Below are 20,965 nucleotides of genomic sequence, written 5' to 3' on the forward strand. Positions count from 1 at the left end.
ATCTGGCTTGGAGGATAAATTATCCTGATGCTGCCTTTTGCCCGACACTTGTGAATATCCTTTTTTAATCGAAGTCTGAGAAAAAGAAAAAAATATACTTACCAGAATGCCTCTCTTTGGGCAAATAACCCATTTGACTCCTCCACAAAGGACTGGACCCAATACATTGAGTGCCTTGGGTATTATTTCCAAATAAATGAAATAGGGGAGAAGGCAGAAAGCAACGCAATTCTTCTAAATGTTTGTGGAAGCCAGATCTATAACCTTATTTGCAGTCTTACAGCCCCAAGTGCATCTGACGCCAAATCATTTCGTGGGATCTTGGATTTAACAAAGGCTCAATTGCAACATCAACCATTGGTCATACTCCAGAGATTCAGATTTAATTTGAAGGTGAGAGCTCCAGGCGAATTGATCATGGCTTGCATTGCTGAACTGAAGCGATTTTTTGAGTATTGTGATCTTGGGGTGACCTGAAATGAGATGCTCTGGGATAGGTTAGTCTGTGGCATGAACAATGGCGCTATTCAATGCACATTTCTTGCATAAGTTGGCATAAATTTGAAATGAGCAATGGAGGTGACACTGGCCATGGAAAGCACGGAATAAGGTGCATAAGAGGTAGAGAGCACACAACATGCGCCGTTTACCAGTTAGGGCAGGAACCTGCAGCCAGCCTGTTATAACCCACACAAGACCTACGGTGTTGGAGCAATTAGTCTCCCCGTGAGCTTCATTGAGTGCAAACTCCTTCGCTGAGGGGCGGGGAGCCCAGAGACATAGTAATAGGCTTTGATATGAAAGTCGGCCAGACTTGGAACCGACACATCAGACCCAACTGGGATCTGACAAGTATTGTACATATTATTACTTAGCAATAAAACTAGTTTCTCTTTATTCACTGACCTCGGACTCCTCTGTGGTCACTAAACAGCCCTGGCACCAAATCTGCCGAAGCAACCGCAAAAAAGGGCAGTCGCCAAGGTTGTTCACCACACTGATACCTTCCTGCTCTTCGGTAAAAGAAGATGCCATGAAAATGTTTGCTTACATTGTCACCATCTAAGATGGCCACCTGCAAAGGACCATGGGAATTATGGCCAACCCAGGACTCAGACAGATACAGAGCCTATGTGTATCTGAAACACAGGTAACCAGACCTGATCAAAACACCCACTCGTTCACATTTTAATGGCCCATTTTTCCAGGACAATAGAACTCCAATCAAGCAACCGGTACAGCCACAGACTGTGCCACTCCCCTTACTCAGAAAGCCCAACTGCCAAGGTCAATGATTGCTAAGGACATGCCCAGCTACCAAGGCACCCGCCCCTTTATTGGACGAAATTGAAGAGAATGATCAAAGCCCTGTTGAACTACTGGATCCAAGGTTAAGGGCCGCCCCAAAGAGCGCGAAATCCCAGAGGGATGAAAGAGAGCACTGCCATGTATTCTGTCTCTTTTGGATCCAGCCTGTGCCAACCCAATCGTAGCAGGAATAGCCAGCCAAGTGCAAAACCAACGATCGCTACCTGACCAGCAGATGAGCCCAGCAGAGACAGAGCCACTTTCTTCGAACCAGCCAAGTGAAATCCAGATAAAGGCCTCATCCATTTGCACAGTGCCGGTCGCCCTGAAGTTAAGTATAGGTAATTGTAACTGATAGGTGTAGTTTAACTCGTAGTAGCTATTGTGTTTGCATGTCGAGATAACTCTTGTGTATGTAAATAAACCATATTTTGAACTAACTAACTGGTTGTGTGGTCATTTGATCGATATAAGGGAAAGCTTGTGGTTCACCAACATTATTAATAGAGCAACAACAGACAAATACAAACGCAAAAAATGAGAGAAAACAAGAGAAACAAACAATAGCGAATGGCTGGAAACACGTAGATTAAGTGTGAAGGGAACAAAAGAAGAGAGGATGAATCAATGGAATGGAAACAATTACACAGATGAATAATGGTAAGATCAGAGAGAGCGAGAGAAACCTATGTAAAGAAAGGCTTGCATTTATACAGCATTTTCAATGACCATCCTGCAGTCAATTAAGTACTTTTCAAGTGGTCACTGTTGTAGGAATTGTAGGCAACATGGCAGCCAATTTGTGCACAGCAAGCTCACTTAAACAGCAATGAAATGAATGAAAATGAATGTAAAATGAAATGAATGAAATGAAATGAAAAAATGAATGAAAATCGCTTATTGTCACAAGTGGGCTTCAATGAAGTTACTGTGAAAAGACCCTAGTCACCACATTCTGGCACCTGTTCGGGGAGGCTGGTACGGGAATTGAACCGTGCTGCTGGCCTGCCTTGGTCTGCTTTAAAAGCCAGCGATTTAGCCCAGTGTGCTAAACCAGCCCCTTGTTCTGAACCAGCCCCTTATCACCAATGTGATAATGACCAGATAATCTGTTCATTAGCGCTGTTGGTTCTGGAATTAATATTGGCCAGAACAGTGTGGATATCTCCTCCGCACTTCTTTGTAATAGTGTGGTGGAATTCCTTACTTCCACGTCAGAGGGCAGACAGGACCTTGATTTAACGGCTCCTCTTAAAGATTGCGGTGCAGCACTCCTCAGTATTACTCTGGGTGGCAGCCTAAATGCTTGTGCCCATATCCTAAAGTGGGACTTAATTGTGTGCATTCAGGAAGAGAGTATAAAGGGAGATCCTTCAAATAAGGATGAGAAAGTGAAAGTAGGTAGACTGGTGAACATGAGTGGAGTGTATACTGAACCCACAGCTAAAGGTGTTCATTTGATCTGGCATGAGTCCACCTTGCTGTGTTCTACTACTTTCCACAACAAGCAATGTTGACCAATTCAGCTCTTCCAGAGTGATGGAGTGTATAAATATTAGAAAACTGCAGTCACTGGGATCCTGACAACACAACATTATCTGTTTGAAGAATGGAGTTGTTGTAGCAGAACCAGAAACCTCTGGAAATCCTCATATTTCAAGTGCTGCAGAATGCGATTCTTTCTAACAGGATAATGATTCCACTCATTGATTTCCTGCAGGAATTGTATAAAACAATGGTTAATTATCGATATCCAGGCTAAATATAGGACAGATTAACTTGTAGTTTTTCTAATACTACTTTTTAAAGTGGAACCATTTCGAAGAAATGTAATGCTGCTTTTACATTAGTAAAACATGCGCAAGACGGCTGCTTGTGGCGGCTGTGCCATACAACATGGCGCTGGCTTTGCGCAGACCCCGCCTGCCACATGCTGTCCCCCAGTAACCCCCTTTGCCACCCCTGGACCAGCCCCCACCAGTCCCCCCAGACCCCACCAAAGCCCCCCTGTCAGCGGAATGGCTCCGCCCCCAAACCGCAGTCGCCACATGAGGACCCAAACAAAATTAGCATAAATGACCCACGCCATCGGGAACTCGGACCATCGGGGGCGGAGAATCGGGGGAGTATCATATGGCACGCGTACGCCGTTTTTCAGGGAGCGGAGCATCGCCAAAGCAGCGCCGCCCCCGATTTCGGCGCAAACAGGGATTCTCCGGGCGATCACCGAACACGATTTCTCCGTTGCCAACTGGAGAATCCCGCCCAAGGAATCCTGCAGTGAGTAATTCACCTCCTGACTCCCCAAAACCTGTCCACCATCTACAGGGCACAAGTCAGGAGTGTGATGGAATACTCTCCACTTGCCTGGATGAGTGCAACTCCAACACTCAAGAAGCTCATCAACATTCAGGACAAAGCAGTCCACTTGATTGGCACCACTTCCGCAGACATTCACTCTCTTCACCACTGACAAACAGTGACAGCAGTTCGTACCATCTACAAGATGCACTGCCGTAACTCACCAAGGCTCCTTAGGCAGCACCTTCCAAATCCACAACCTCTACCATCGGGAAGGACAATGGCCAAAGATACATTGGAACACCACCACCTGGAGGTTCCTGTGCGAATCACTCACCATCCTGATTTGGAAAGATATCAGTGTTCCTTCACTTTCACCAGGTCAAAATACTGGAATTCCCTCCCTATCAGCACTGTGGGTGTACTTACATCTGAGACTGCAACCATTCAAGAAGGCTGCTCACCATCACCTTCTCAAGGGCAATTAGAGATGGGCAATAAATGTTGGTGTAATCAGAGACACCCAGCTCTTGTAAATGAATAACAAAAAAAGAAAGATACCCGATACAGAATTAACTTAAAGGAGGAAAACCCTGGAAAAGCTGAGCTACCTTTTACAGTAAGAAATGAATGAAATGAAAATCGCTTATTGTCACGAGTAGGCTTCAAATGAAGTTACTGTGAAAAGCCCCTAGTCGCCACATTCCAGCACCTGTTCGGGGAGGGTGTTACGGGAATCGAACCGTGCTGCTGGCCTGCTTGGTCTGCTTTCAAAGCTAGCGATTTAGCCCTGTGCTAAACAGCCCCCAGCCCCTCTGCTAAACTGCTCCTTCCTCAGGTGAAGGAGCAGTGCTCTGAAAGCTAGTGTTTGAAACAAACCTGTTGGACTTTAACCTGGTGTTGTAAGACTTCTTACTGTGCTCACCCCAGTCCAACGCCGGCATCTCCACATCATGGCTACCTTTTATAAGTTTTGGTCTACGATAAGTACCTTTTGGAACTCAATGCTATTTTCTATACTTCTTTAAGCGATGTGAAAGCTTCCATTATGGAAGTTGATTCACACATTTGCCTGCACAGTAGCAGACTTCTGGCTTTATCCACTGAAAACTAGGATCAGAAGGATACATATGTCTTTTGCAAACACATTTTGTCAATCTCTCTGAATGCGGACCGAGTGAATATTTAGTGATGGAAAGCTGGAGATTAATCATTGAACTGCTTTATTTTGTAGCAGGGTGAACATACTGGACAACTGTTATGATTGCATTGACTGACTTCAATCAATGCAACTTGTGCTTGCTTAATACATTTGTATGAAATTCCATCATCGCCCATTTTAATGGATGCATTAATCCATTATTTTAAACCAAATTAGCATCTCCATTTCAAGTAGACAAAGCAGCCAGTTACCTATTTGTCCATGTTTCTGCACTGATTGCATTGGAATAAGCCACTGGGGCCAAGTTTTACAGTCTTGCCAGCGGTGGGTTTCATGGCAGGCAGTAGAGGAGAATTCATGGAGGGGGCCAAATCTCTGACTCCCACTGCGGAAAATCAATTCGGAATTTTCCTCTCGCCACTTTCATGGAAGGTTGATGGCCAGTCAGCATTTTCGCAGGTCAATTTGCATACATTATCATGTTATCAACATTCATTAAACCACAACTCGGCAGAATCACATGCCCTTTTGCAATTACGTGTCATGCCAGTGGGAAATTTGACCAGGATAAATCACGATCATGTATAAGTGACGTGCAGCTGTATGCCCTCACTTCACTCATGACTTTGAGGTGTGTACAACATTCAAAACCTACCTGCAGCAGTGCTGCTCTGGGTTCTCAGCAATGCCAGTGTAATGCCACATGTGGGGGTGGGGGGGGGGCTGTAATGTTGGTCAGCTTACGGTGGGTGCCTGACGTGTAGAGTTGGTCTGCTTCCGATGGGAGTCTCTGAGTCTGGGGGGGGGCGGGGTTTGAGGGGGGGGGTATCTGCTCCCATTTTCGAATGGATGGGCTCAGCAGCGGGAGTGGGAAACCCCACGGGGGTCCCAAAATGTGACGTAACATAAGGCCGTAAGACATGGAAACAGAGGGCAGCACGGTAGCACAGTGGTTAGCACAATTGCTTCACAGCTCTCGGGTCCCAGGTTCGATTCCCGGCTTGGGTCATTGTCTGTGCGGAGTCTGCACGTTCTCCCCATGTGTGCGTGGGTTTCCTCCAGATGCACTAGTTTCCTCCACAGTCCAAAGATGTGCAGATTAGGTGGATTGGCCATGCTAAATTGCCCTTAGTGTCCAAAAATTGCCCTTCGTGTTAGGTGGGGTTACTGGGTTATGGGGATAGGGTGGTGGTGTGGGCTTGGGTAGGGTGCTCTTTCCAAGAGCTGGTGCAGACTCGATGGGCCGAATAGCCTCCTTCTGCACTGTAAATGCTATGAGATTCTATGAATTAAGCCACTCAGCCCATCATGTTTGCTCCATCCATTCAATCATGGCTGATATTTTTCTCATCCCCATTCTCCTGCCTTCTCCCCATAGCCCCTGATCCTCTTATTGATCAAGAACCTGTCTATCTCTATCTTAAAGACACTCAGTGATTTGGCCTCCACAGCCTTCTGCAGCAAAGAGTTCCACAGATTCACCACCCTCTGGCTGAAGAAATTCCTCCTTATCTCTGTTTTAAAGGATCGTCCCTTTAGTCTAAGATTGCTTTTTGTCAGGCCTGTACTCTCCCCATGTCCTTTTTGAAGAACCCCCCCCCCACTCCCCCACCGCCACTGTTAAAATCTTGATGATTCCAGAGAGCTTTAGGCTCTGACAAATAAACCAAGGGGAGACTCAATTGTGCAATTCCAGGATGTCCCGAAAAGACTTGCAGAATATTGTGAGTGCGGACATGCGCTGAATGACACTATTCGGGACAGATTTGTTTGTGGTGTCTATGCAGTGAAGCAACACAGAAATATTGGTCAACTAGGGGCAGCACAATGGTGCAGTGGTTAGAAGCAGCATGGTGGCACAGTGGTTAGAACTGCAGTCTCATGGCGCCGAGGTCCCTGGTTCGATCCCTGCTCGGCGTCAATGTGGAATTTGCACATTATCACCGTGTTTGCGTGGATTTCGCCCTCACAACACAAAGATGTGCTGGTAGGTGGATTGGACACACTAAATTGCCCCTTGGAAAATATGAATACTCTTAGCAATCTTGCTCTGCAGAAGGTGATGAAAATCACTGTTTCTTTAGAGCTGGTTGCAAAGGAAGCTCAGCAATTGAGTTTGTGTATTCATGTACACAAATGTACAAAATGGCTGCTGAATCGGCACCCACAAATCTTGAGATTCGTACATGTTACGGGTGTGAGACGCGAAGACATTCTGCTGCTGCATGCTGCTGTAAAGACATTGGGCGTGATTCTCCATTTGCCGACACTGAAATTGGGAGACAGGATTAGGCAGAGAATAGGTTCCAAATCCAAAATCGTGGCGGGTGCCGATTTTAAGCCAAACGCCATTCTCCGTCACTTTGACAGCGATGTCAATGCATACCGGAAGCACGTACAGTAAACACCATTTGCATATCATAAGCGGACCCAGTATCCTCCGGGGCCTCCACGATTCTCCTCTTCTGGGGCGGAATTCTCCGAACCCCGGAATCGCCCGGGGCCGGCGTGGCCGGAATTCCCCACCACCCGGGAATTGGCGGGGGCGGGAATCATGGCGTGCCAATTGGCGTGCCCCCTGTGCTGATCGGCGTGCCCCCTGCGGCGATTCTCCAGCCCGCGATGGGCCGAAGTCCCGCCGCTGACAGGCCAATCCCGCCGACGTGGTTTCAACCACCTCTGGTGGCGGCGGGATTGGCGGCGCGAGCGGGCCCCCGGGGTCCTGGGGGAGGCGCGGGGGGATCGGACCCCGGAGGGGGGGGGGCGGGTGCCCCCACGGTGGCCTGGCCCATGATCGGGGCCCACCGATCGGCGGGCGGGCCAGTGCCGTGGGGGCACTCTTTTTATTCCGCCGCCGCCACAGCCTCCACCATGGCGGAGGTGGAAGAGAACCCCCCTAACGTGCATGTGCCGGTGGTGACGTCAGCGGCCGCTGACGCACCAGCACATGCGCGACCCGACGAAGGCCTTTTGGCCAGCCCCGACGCCAGGCGGCGGGCGTCAAAGGCTGTTGCCGCTGGTTTTGGCACCAGTCGGCGTGGCACCAACCACTCCGGCGCGGACCTGGCCCCTAAAGGTGCAGAGAATTCTGCACCTTCGGGGAGGCCCGATGCCGGAGTGGTTGGCGCCACTCCGCTACGCCGGGATCCCTCGCCCCGCCGGGAAGGGGAGAATTCCGGCCCTGATGGGCTGCGTTCCCGATGGCGTGGTTCACTTGTGCTTTTAAAAATCGTGAAAGCAGTGTGGTGGCTTCTGAGGGAGAGAACGTGTGTGTCCAATATTGCCATAGTTTGTTGACAGTTATACCGCTGACCGGAGGCTTCTGCCAGGGCCAGGGGGAGTATCGGGGAATGGCCAGGAGGTGGACTGTGAGGTCGGGGTGGACAGGCACGGAACACCATTGCTGCAGCCGGAAAGGCAGCCATGCAGCTGCGCATGCCACTGACAGTCCACTGTGAACTTAGGGCCACGGATTGTATGGGTGTCTCCCCAGGCCACCCCCCTGGGCACCCTCCGGCCACAGCTGATCCATCAACTGTATGGCGCCCTCTCACACAACCAGTGCCATCGTGTTGGCTGGGATGAATGTGTGGGGAGATTGTAATATGTATCTGCGGCTACAGCTTGTCAGCCTCCTGATTGTCAATCACGGACACGGCGAATCACGTACCATTTTCCATTGTAATCAAATGTGTTCCAGATGGCACCAGTGCTAGCCCCTTGGCAGTAGCAGAATCAGTCCCGTTGTGGCGCCAGTTTTTCTGTCGTGAAAGTCCATGAATTCTGCATTGGCGTCAACACTTAGGGCTGGATTCTCCGGGTCCGTGATTGGCACACATGAGGCTCACACGCCACAGCCACATTTAAACAGTCCTTCCACACACACCGTCCCATTCAACATGATGGCTGGAAGGAGAGCAGCACCATGGTTAAGGGCTGCTGAGCTGGAGACCCTCCTGGAAGCTGGGGAGGAGAGAAGGATGACTCTATACCCAGGCCCGGGTGGGCGGCTGATAGGCGCTGCTGTCCCTCGTGCCTGGGCGCAGGTGGCAGTGGCAGTCAGCGCCATGAGCAACATCGTCCGGACTGGCTTGCAGTGCAGGAAGAAACTGCACAATCTCCTCAGGGCGGCCAGGGTGAGTCGGCTGCTCCGTGCCCTTAACACTAACCCCCCCTCCCCCCCAACACACATCTGCAACTTGGCCCCTAACCCCCCCCCCCCCCCCCCCCCCCCCCCCCCCCCCCCTCCGGGGGCTGCTGAACACCCACTCTACCCCACATGCCAGCACCGATGCTAGCCGCCATGACCGGGTACTCTGGCCGCTGAGGCCACCATCTATCCAATCCCTGGCTGCGTGCATCGGTCCGTCTAAAGATGTGTCCCCCCCCCCCCTTCCGCGCACAACCACCAGGAGCGGGAGAAGACCCGGAGGAAAGAGATGTCACCGAGGTGGGGTTCGGCAGCAGGCGAGGAGGTGACACTCTACTTAGTTGCAGATCCCAGTATGTGCCACCCCACCATACACCCCCATCACCCCTTACAACCCACACCACCCTCACCCCTCACCCCTATCACCACCCTCACCCCTCATCCCCCTCACCCCCATCAACCTGCACTGCCAGCATCCTCCTGAACATCCACCCCCTCATCCCGCCTACACCCCCCTCACCCCTCCCCCCAACCCACACTCCCTCACCCCCTCACCCCTCTCAACCCGCACACCCTGTGGTGATGTTCACAAGGGGTTAATGTACATACATGTAGACTAGTTGGACACTAGAGGGAGCACCAGAGACATCATACACACACGCTCAACCAATACATCAGTTAGATAGGACACGACCAATGGGCACTCATGATACTCACAGAGGTGACACGACCACAGGAGGGCTTTACACCAACTCATATATAAAGGACACCACACACATGATCTGCCTCTTTCCAGTGGAGACAGTCAGAGAGTACAGAGACAAGGTTGATTCGATATCATTCTCACCACGTGGAGTGGAGCAATCTGGTTAGTCAGTCTGAGGAGCCATAGGAGGATTTACAGTAGTGTCGAACCCAAGTTACAATAGTGTATATAGTTTAATAAACGTGTTGGAGTTGTCTTCACGTCTGATCCATCCTTTGTCGAGTGCACCACAAGGAAGCCGCTTATGCCACACCTAAATAGCATAACATGACATGGTACCAGGTATAGACTGTGTCAATCCAAATAACCATTCCTCAGCGTGCAGTGACGACCAGCTACAATACCCAGGCAAGATGATCGAATTCACGGTTCCGCCGCAGCTCCGGTGCCACGGCGATCTCCGCGAAAACTGGCGGGCATTCCGGCAACGGTTCGAACTCTTCCTGGTGGCAGCAGACTTACAAGATGTGGCCGCTGCTGAAAAGATAGACCTTCTGCTCACCATCGGCGGTGCCGGAGCAGAAGAAATGTTTCAAAGATTACAGTTCTCCAGAAGAACAAAAAGGAGCCACTTCCAGGCAGTCCTGGACAAATTCGGCGAATTCTGTGAACAGAACTCTCTCCAACCGGCAAAGGAAGGTAATAAAAGCCTTTCTACTTACCACCCCCTCACCCCGCACCTCCCTCACCCCCCTCAGCTCACACCCCCTTACCGCTAACTTCCCTCAACCCAGACCTCCCCCCCCCCCCCCCCCCCCCCCTCCCGCCCACTGTCTAATCATACATGACGTCTTGTGTCGTACAGGACCTGCCAAAAATGGGGACAGTCCATCCGGAGCCTCCCTGCCCCCCAGCCAGTGCCAGAGCCGGTGCCCCCCCCAGATGGCCGAGCACTGACGGGGAGAGCAGCCCGAACACGAGCCCCCTGCCTGAGGCTCAGGAGACCCCGGAATTCAGGTCGGAGGAGGACACTGACTTTCCATCACAGCTGTCTCCAACACCATCCTGCATCTCCGAGACTATCACCTTGGTTGGGCACATTAGTGAAGAGGCTCCTTGGACGCTCTCTGGTGCGTACCACACATCGCATCCGGTACAGAAGTGGAGGTAGGAGCGGCCGAGGGGCTGGATGGTTGGAGGGCAGCCCGACCCCAGGAACCAGCTGCCACGCCGACGGGTCCCGGGCGTCCGAAACATCCAGTCCCAACCACATTGCAGATGCAGTCAGACAGCCAGGGACCACAAGAGGGGATGGCAGCTGGCCTCCAGCACCTGCAGAGGAGTCCATCCGTGTGCAGGAGCAGGGGGTGGTGCCAATCATGCGTACGACCAAGGCTGACACCGCACAGATGGCGTCCGTGTTGGAGGCATTGGAGGCGATGGTTTTGTCTATGGATCAGCATGTCCAAGGCCTGGGACACTCTTTGCAGGTGGTGGCTGAGGCCCAGGACAGGGCTGCCCTCTCACAGGCAGCCATGTGACAGAGCTACTTGGACATTGCAACTGCGCTCCTCAGCGTGGCCCAGTCACAGCAGGCCATGGCTGGGAGCGTCGGCAGCATTGCCCAGGTGCTGTCCAAAATTGCACAGACACAGAAGGAGGTGGCCCAGTCCCAGAGAGAGGTCACCCAGTCACTGGATGATGTGGCACAGTCTTAGCGTGATGTGGTGCAGTCCCAAAAGGTGATGATCCACTCCCTGAGCTCCATGGCCGCGAGTGCGCAGACCCTAATTAAGGCCAGAGCAGATCTCCAGGACTGGCAGCGGCAGTGGAGATGGCTCCACTCGTACCCCCGCCCAATGGAGTAGCCCAGGGGTGCTCCAGCACTTCGGGTTGGCGGCAGGGTCAAGAGAAATGCCGTTTCAGGGGAACCATAGATTTGAGCCAGGGAAGTGGGATGGAAATTTCGGAGATGGGAGGAGAAAGGAATTAGGACACTAAGAGATTTGTTTCTTAGAGGTGGTTTGCAGGATTGAAGGAGCTGGGAGTGAAGTATGGGCTGGAGCAGGGAGGAAATATTCAGATACATGCAGGTTCGAGAGTTTGTCAGAAAGGAGATACAGAGCTTCCTGGTGGAGCCGGCCTCCACATTGCTCGAGGAGATGCTGACAACAGAGGAACTGGAGAAGGGAATGGTGTCAGCGGTTTACGAGGCTATTTGGAAGAGGAGAAGGAACTGCTGGATGGGATCAAGGCAAAGTGGGAGGAAGAGTTGGGAGAGGGTTTGGAGGAGGTGTTCTGGTGTGAGGTGCTCCGGAGAGTGAACGCCTCCACCTAGTGCATGAGGTTGGGGCTGATACAGCTGAAGGTGGTATACAGAGCACACCTCACAAGGGTGAGGATGAGTCGGCTCTTTGAGAGGGTAGACGATGTGTGTGAACGTTGCGCGGGTGGCCCGCAAACCACGTTCATATGTTTTGGTCCTAACCAAAGCTGGAAGATTAATGGAAGGAGGCTTTTTGGGTAATCTCTAAAGTGGTGCACGTGAAACTGGACTCGGGCCCTCGGGAGACCATGTTTGGGGTGTCGGACCAGCAGGGGTTGGAAACGGGCACGGAGGGAGATGTTGGAGCCTTCGCCTCATTGATCACCCGAAGGCGGATCCTGTTGAGATGGTGATCAACCTCTCCACCCTGTGCCCTGGCGTGGCGGGGGGACCTGCTGGAATTCTTAACTCTTGAGATGTCAAATTTGAACTGAGGGGAAGTATGGAGGGGTTCCACAATTCATGGGCGTTATTCATTATGCACTTTCAAGAATTGGATCACATCGAACATTAGTGGGGGGCTGGGAGGGTTGGAGGAGAGGGACTGTATGTGTTAATGGTGACTATGGGTGATTCCTGATTCCTTTTTGATATTTGTCTATGTTAACATGTGGGCTAATGTTTGGGGGTTTGGTGGGAGGATTGGATTATTGTTATTGATATGTGGATTGACATTCCATTCGTTACTGATTGTTGTTTATTGGTGGGTGTAAATTTTGGAGAAAATGTGAAAAAGGAGGGGAATAAAAATCTTTTTAAAAAATGGTTGGCATGTGTGCAGGGCCATACGTGATAGGGCACAGACTATGTATATATTTCCACACAATAAACACTTGTTAACTCTGTTAAAACCTGCCTTGGTGCTCTGTCTGATGGGTGTGTGGGTGGGCTGGTCCAGAATGGCCAGGGGGTGGGGGAGGGGTGACCTGTGCAGGCTCCCCTGCCTTCCCAGGCCCATGTTCTGTTCATCGTCCCCCTCCCCCGCATCCTCCTCGTTGGATGAGGTCTGCCCTTCCTCCTCATCCTCCTCTTCCAGCACATCGCCCCTCTGCTGCGCGATGTTGTGGAGGATGCACAATGCTACCAAGATGCGCCGGCCTCTCAGCATCATACTGGAGAGCTCCTCCAGAGCGGTCCAGGCTCCTAGGGCGCATCTTGTGCATGCCGAAGCACCGCTCAATCACACTCCTGGTTGTTGTATGGGCATCATTTTAGCGGATTTCTGCCTCGGTCCGTGACCTCGGATAGCTGTCATCAACCACGGCCGTAGATGGTAATCTTGTCGCCCAGGAGCCAGCACCCCAGCCAGGGATGGTGCCCCTCAAACATGTCAGGAATCACCGAGCGTGCCAGGATGAAGGAGTCGTGCACACTGCCTGGGTATCGGGCACAGAGGTGCATGATGCGGGCCACAGTGCATCTCACAGAGCTGTGACCATCACGACGGCTGCCAGCATTGCTAGTTGAACAGCAAAAGCCATTGTCTGCAGATGGTGGATGGATAACATGTTAGCATGGCGCATACTCCCGTGCCCAGCCAGGTTCCATGGGCTACACGGTGGCCCCGGTTGGCACTGCGGGCTCCGCCCATGCATGTCCCTTCCCCACCCCCGCACCCCTGCCTCGTCGATATCCGGCACCGTCGGTGCCCCCGGTCCTGGTGCCCGTCCCTGCTACATGGGGTACCATTGACTGGCACTGCACTCACTGGGGGCTGCCGTGGATGTGGCCCTGGGCTGTCTGCTATTGAGTGGCGTCTGGTTGGGCGGGGTGTTTGGGGGCGGGGGGGGGGTGCACTGTGTCAGAGGGTGAGGTGCGGGGGTGGGCGCATCCATACAGCTGGTGTCACTGTGTGGAGCCAGGGGCCGAGGTGGGTGGTCAGTGGGCGTGCAGCAAGGTGGTTGCCGTTATGGCGGTCAGTATCTGGGCACCGCTCCAGTCCTGTGGGGGGGACACCGACTGCTCGGACTTCAAAATGTCCGGTAAACTAAGTTTAAACTGCAAAAATGTCAAGCGGCAGTTTGAAGTCTTTCTCTCTGCCTCGGCACTTGAATCAGCCTCTGACACTAGGAAAATAACTCTCCACACAGATCCACACACGCATTTAAATCTGCAAAGTCAAATTCAAGACAGATTAATATGAAAAGTGTAGAATCTACACTTTTTCCAAGGATACAGATGTTTAGTCTTTAGAATAAACTTTCTTTGTCGGCATCATAGAGAAGTATGATAGAACCACAGGAGTTTCATCACCTCTGAAGACAGTCCACTCCATCAATTCTGATACAGAATGGAACACTGGATTGCAAGTCAATGACTATCCAATCAACTTTAAGCTGGATACAGGCAGTTCTGCCAATTTGCTTACCAGGCTTCACTTCACAAAGCTAAAGTAAACAATCAGCTTGTCAACTACGCGACGGCAATGGCAATGTAATCACATCGATTAGATCTTGCTACTTGTTAGTTTCCAATAATGATATTGCGATTTCTCTAAGATATAAAATTGTTGATTCAGACAAGACTTCACTCTTAGGTGCACAAGCCTGCAAGGATTTGCACCTAATTCAGAGGATTTATAGTGCAACTTCATCTCAACCCATGATTCAAGACGACATTCAAGGGATTCTGGATCAATTTCCAGGCATCTTCGAAGGCATGGGTATGCTTCCCTACAAGTACAAAATTCTGTTACGGACGGATGCCAAACCTGTGGTACACTCTCAGAGAAGAGTTCCTGCTCCACGTGGAGAAAGATTGAAACTTGAACTCGCAAGATCAACATCAAGGCATTATTTCAAGAATCACTGAACCGACTGACTGGGTCAGCTCTATGGTTTGTGTGAAGAAACGTTCTGGTGATTTCAGGATATGCATTGACCCCAAAGATCTTAACAAGAATATTAAGAGGGAACACTATCCCATTCCCAAGCAAGAGGAAATCACTAGTGAAATTGGTAACGTACGAACAAATCTTTTCCGAATTCGATGCATCAAGAGGATTTTGGCAGATGCAACTTGATGAATCTAATAGAAAGTTATGTACTTTCAACACACTTTTTGGTAGGTTGTGCTTTAGCAGGATGCTATTTGGGATCATCTCAGTGTCTGAGATCTTCCATCATGTTATGGAACAGATGACAAAGAGTACCAAAGGTGTTCGTGTTTATGTAGACAACATAAACATTTGGTCATCTACACGAAAAGAACACATCTCAAGATTACAATAGTAATTTCAAAGAATGCACAAGTCTGGTCTGAAATTGAATAGAACCAAGTATATTTTTGGCATTTCGACTCTGACCAGACTTCTGAATATGGTGTGCGACCTGACAATGATAAGATTGCTGCCATTCAACGAATGAAAGTTCCAGAGGACAAGAAGGCAGTTCTTAGGTGTTGTGAATTTTTGGGGTAAAATCATTCCTAACCTTTCATCCAGAACTACTACTCTCAAAAATCTAATAAAGAAGTCTCCCACGTTTGATTGGACAAACACTTACCAAAAGGAATGGCTCGACTTAAAATCTCAATTAATAACTGCATCCCTTCCTTCGTTCTTCGATTCGAATACAGAAACAAAAATTTTGACTTATGCGAGTGAGGATGGAATAGGAGCAGTTCTGTTGCAAAAATATGACAACTCATCATGGTTACCTGCTGCATATGCGTCCAGAATGATGACACCAACAGAACAACAATATGCACAGATTGAGAAAAAATCTGTTGGGTAACTTGCAGGTGTATTAAAGTTTCATGATTATGTTTAAGGATTTCCTACCTTTACTGTTGAAACTGACCATAAACCACTTGTACATACGTTATGGGCCAGGGTTTAGAGAACCCCAAAGTGTATCATGGAGTTCACCTGACCCACAACTTTTAATAGATTGTGGTATGGGGAGAACATGGCCCACTCTACAGGTGTGGTACTGCAGAAATGGAAAAGTATTTTTTAAAGCAAAACAATGTTTATTCTATGAACTCAAGTTAACCTTTTTAAAACAAACTGTGAACATCTTAGCAACCATCAATTCAAATACAACCCCCAAAGACTACAACACTAAGTAATCCTTTAAGCTTTCATTTTAACATCCAGAAGACTTAAAAAAAACTCTTTAAAACAGAAAGATCAGGTTTACATTCACTATGGAGAGCAGTTACTAGTTTTAAATCACCAAAGGATCGATTTACATTCTTTAGATTACAGAGGGAGAGATTCATACACCTTCTGGCTGTGACTGCAGCTATCCAGCTCTGAAAACTAAACTAAAACACACCCTGCAGCAAACAGCCTAAAACGAAAGTAAGAAGCTGACAGACAGCCCAGCTCCACCCACTCTCTGACATCACTGCAGTAGTAAACACCCATTTCTTAAAGGTACTCTCACTACACATATTTATATGCATACTCATTTATAAACACCCATTTCTTAAAGGTACTCTCACAGGGCAGCACGGTAGCATTGTGGATAGCACAATCGCTTCACAGCTCCAGGGTCCCAGGTTCGATTCCGGCTTGGGTCACTGTCTGTGCGGAGTCTGCACATCCTCCCCGTGTGTGCATGGGTTTCCTCCGGGTGCTCTGGTTTCCTCCGACAGTCCAAAGATGTGCAGGTTAGGTGGATTGGCTATGATAAATTGCCCTTAGAGTCCAAGATTGCCCTTAGTGTTGGGTGGGGTTACTGGGTTATGGGGTTATGGGGATAGGGTGGAGTTGTTGACCTTGGGTAGGGTGCTCTTTCAAAGAGCTTAGAAGATACGACTTCAACCTCATCTATACTCCAGGAAAAGACTTGATAATTGCAGACGCTTTATCACATTTATTCACTTCAGAAAGTGAACTTTCTGAATTCATTCAGCAGGTAGAACCTCAAGTACAGCTGTGTGCTGAAAATCTTCCCGCTTCAGATGTGAAAATCAATGTCATCCATGAAGAAACAAAGAAGGACGAAATTCTTCAACGAGTCATACACCATCTCAACAATGGGTGGCCGAAAGGGCATTGTTCCAACTTCAGGAATATTCAAGCAGATTTAACAGTTGTGGATGGACTGTTACTTCGGTGTGATCGGATAGTTATACCAGTGTCCGAGTGGCGTGAACCACTCCAGCGTCGAGCCGCCCCAAAGGTGCGGAATTCTCCGCACCTTCAGGGGCCAGGCCGGCGCCGAAGTGGTTTGCGCCCCACCGGCTGGCGGGAAGGCCTTTGGCGCCGCACCAGCCAGGGTCAAAAGGACTTTGCCGGCCGGCATAAGTCCGAGCATGCGCCGGAGCGTTGGCGGCTGCTGACGTCATACTGGCGCATGCGAGGTGAGGGGGTCTCTTCCGCCTCCGCCATGGCCTTCACCCATGGCACAGGCCCGCCCGCCAATTGGTGGGCCCCGATTGCAGGCCAGGCCACTGTGGGGGCACCCCCCGGGGTCAGATCGGCCCGCGCCCCTCCCCCAGGACCCCAGAGCCCGTCCACGCCGCCAATCCCGCCGGTCAGGTAGGTGGTTTAAACCACGCCGGCGGGAGAGGCCTGTCAGCGGCGGGACATTGGCCCATCGCAGGCCGGAGAATCGTCGCGGGGGGCCCGCCGACCAGCGCCACGTGATTCCCACCCCCGCCGAATCTCGAGGGGCGGAGAATTCGGGACACGGCGAGGGCGGGATTGACACCGGCCCCGGGCAATTCTCAAACCCACCGGGGGGTCGGAGAATCCCGCCCCTGATCTCACATCCAGGTCTGTCATCAAAGCAAGTAAGGAAACTTTTGTCAGACAATGGGCCGTGCTTTGCCAGTAATGAGTCGGCTAAACCTACAACTCTACCACTGGGTGGCAATGGCCGAGCGAATAAGGGGATGGTCAAGAAGCCAGAAGCCGAATGGGTGTGCGCGGAGGAGGCCTCCTGCAGGGGGACCTCCCTTCAGGCCCTTGCCACGGTGGCACTCCCATCCTCACCCAAAAAACACTCCAGCATCCCAGTGGTGATAGCCACCCTCCGACAAACTGCGGCAGCAATTTGGCCTGATCAAAATGTCGGACAAAGCTCCCATCTGCAACAACCATAGGTTCACACCAGCGCTGACTGACCCCACCTTCAAAAGATGGGGACAGGATGGAGGGACAGTGATAGTCTGCGACCTATACACGGACGGCAGGATCGCAACAATGAACGAACTGACAGGGAAATTCCAGCTAGCCAGGGGAAATGAGCGAAGGTACCTGCAACACAAAAACTTCCTACAAAAGGAAAAGTCTAGCCCGCTGAGCTAAACCGGATTGTCATCAATATATTTACATGAGATATCATTAGTTGAACGGTATTAATTTTTTTCTTACACTTTTAAAAAACTGATAGTCCAAATCTACAAATTGAGTCGATCAGGTCTTCTTCTGACTCTGGTTAATCTTCTCAAAGTTTGACCTTGCTGCTCAGAGCTTGTAGATTCAATGTTCTCCATGACATTCTCAAGCTCAGGAACTGCTGAACTATCTGACACTGGAGCTGATGTTGATTTTCAAGAGCGCGTGACGATTTCTTTTTAAAACCAACCCTTCCTTTGTCTATACATTGTTGAAACAAGATGCTCCGTCTTCACATACAATGGCTTTTCTTGACCAATGGCCTGAACTTTCTATTTTTACCATGTCATCACTACTCAGAGGTGGTAAATTTCTAGACACTCTATCATTGAACTGCTTTTGTTTTGCCTTAATGTTTTGTGTTTCCTGCATTACCACTGCATTCTCCTCCTTCTTTACCAAGGATGGTTTCCCAACAAGATGGAAGCAACCTTCTATTCATGAGTAACACTGCTGGCGATGCACCATGTATATAGGCATGGGTCCCATGTAACGTGATTTTGCGAGATATGGATCAGATTGGCTGTCCATTGCTTTCTATAATGATTGTTTGACAATATGTACACTTTTTTCGTTAAGATCTTTGGGATCCACGCCTATATGAGCAATGCCATTTCTTTGTTTCATACCATGGAATTTACCCCATTGGTAGGTTCTTCTATCTTCTTGATAACTTGTGGTTCTGTATCTGATACAGGCGGTCGGGTAGAAATGAGATTGACATGCAGATCTACATCTTCAGCAATTTCACTACGAATAGTCTGTATCGGTGCTTTAGATAATGCATCTTCTTTAAATTGCATGTCGTTGGCGAATGGTAGTGCACTAAAATCACATTGCTGAATTTGCTGATAATGTTCTCAGAATTGTTGGAGTGTTGATCCAATCCTTTGTGGATGCTATATACCAACTGCACTAGACCTAATTCTTCACAGGACTGATCACCTTATGACGTATCCAAGCCCTCAGATACAATACAGAATGGGACAGAATAAACTATGTTCTTCACTCAGGTCACAAGCACCATAACATTTAATGCTTGAACCATTATAGTCTCTCAGAGATATTTTGTGATTTCTTCTAGTTGGCTGAATTTTTAGATTTTTTAACTCAATCATGCTGATCAAATTGGCATTGGCATCAGTTTCTAACTTTAATTGGACCACTGTACCATTCACTTCAAGTGGTAGCAGCCATTTGCCCCCATCAACTGCATTTATTTTAAATGGAGCAACAGTTTGCATTTTTTGAAGTGCTGGTGAATTTTTTGATGTGTGCAAAAAATTATTCTTCTCTGTTATACTCCAACAAACAATGATGTTTCATCACTGGAGACTGTGGGCGGGATTCTCCGACCCGGCGGCGGGTCGGAGAATCGCCGGGGGGCGGTGTGAATCCCGCCCCCGCCGGCCGCCGAATTCTCCGGCGCCGGAGAATTGGCGGGGGCGGGAATCGCGCCGCACCGGTCGACAGCCGCTCGCAGCGGTCCCCCCCCCCACCCGGCGATTCTCCGACCCGCGATGGGCCAAAGTCCCGCTCGTTCTATGCAGGTCCCGCTGGCGTAAATTGGACTAGGTCCCTTACTGGCGGCGCGGGCGGGCTCCGGGGTCTTGGGGGAGGGAGCGCGGAGTGATCTGGCCCTGGGGGGTGCCCCCACGGTGGCCTCGTCCGCTCTTGAGGCCTGATCCGCGGGTGGGCCTGTGCCGTGGGAGCACTCTTTTCCTACGCGCCGGCCATGTAGGCCTCCGCGATGGCCGGCGTGAAGGTGAACCCCCCCTGTGCATGCACGGGGATGATGTCAGCAGCCGCTGACGCTCCCACGCATGTGTGGACCCACGCCAGCCGACGGAGTCCCTTCAGCCCCGGCTGGCACGGCGCCAAAGGCCTTCCACGTCGGCCGGCGGGGTGCAAACCACTCTGGCGCCGGCCTAGCCCCAGAAGGTGTGGAAGGGGGGGCGGCCGACGCCGGAGTGGTTCATGCCACCCTGTCCCGCCGGGAGCCCCCCGCCCCGCTGGGTACGGGGGAATCCCGCCCTGTGTCTTCCACTAATGATCTGGGGTTGAGCTTCGAGTAACAATTCTGAGCAAAGTTATTTTTTCCATTGCATTTGGAACAAAACTTGCCAAACGCTGGACACTGTCTTAATTGGTGCCTTTGACCACATCTTTTACGCAGAAATACTTAATCCTGATCTTCAAATGTTTGCTGGCGTGTGAGGTGTTGCGGGAACTTTCTCGCTTTTTTTGGAAGTTTCCCGCCTTTTTGGAAAAAGGGCGGCAACCGGACTGTTTTCCATCAAGAACGCACCGCCATTACTGATAAACATTTTAGAATGCTGTGCTGCCAGCTTGTAAGCCTGACAAATCTTAACTGTTTGTTTCAAAGACAGCTCCCATTCCCTCAGGAACCATTCCCTCAGCATATTTTCATTTACATCAAAACAACTTGGTCCTGAATCATGGAATATTCCACCACAGAATAATTACAGGTTTTAGCTTTTAACTTTAAATCAGTGATGAAATGATCTATGGACCCTTCTGTATTCTGTAAACGTGATATAAACACATAGCGTTCATCAATTTAATTTTTTCTAGGCGTGCAATGTTCATCAAATCTTCAAAATACTTCACAAAAATCTTTATTATCTTCATTGTTTGCA

The sequence above is a fragment of the Scyliorhinus canicula genome, chromosome 9 (assembly GCF_902713615.1).
Source record: "Scyliorhinus canicula chromosome 9, sScyCan1.1, whole genome shotgun sequence".
Taxonomy (NCBI): domain Eukaryota; kingdom Metazoa; phylum Chordata; class Chondrichthyes; order Carcharhiniformes; family Scyliorhinidae; genus Scyliorhinus; species Scyliorhinus canicula.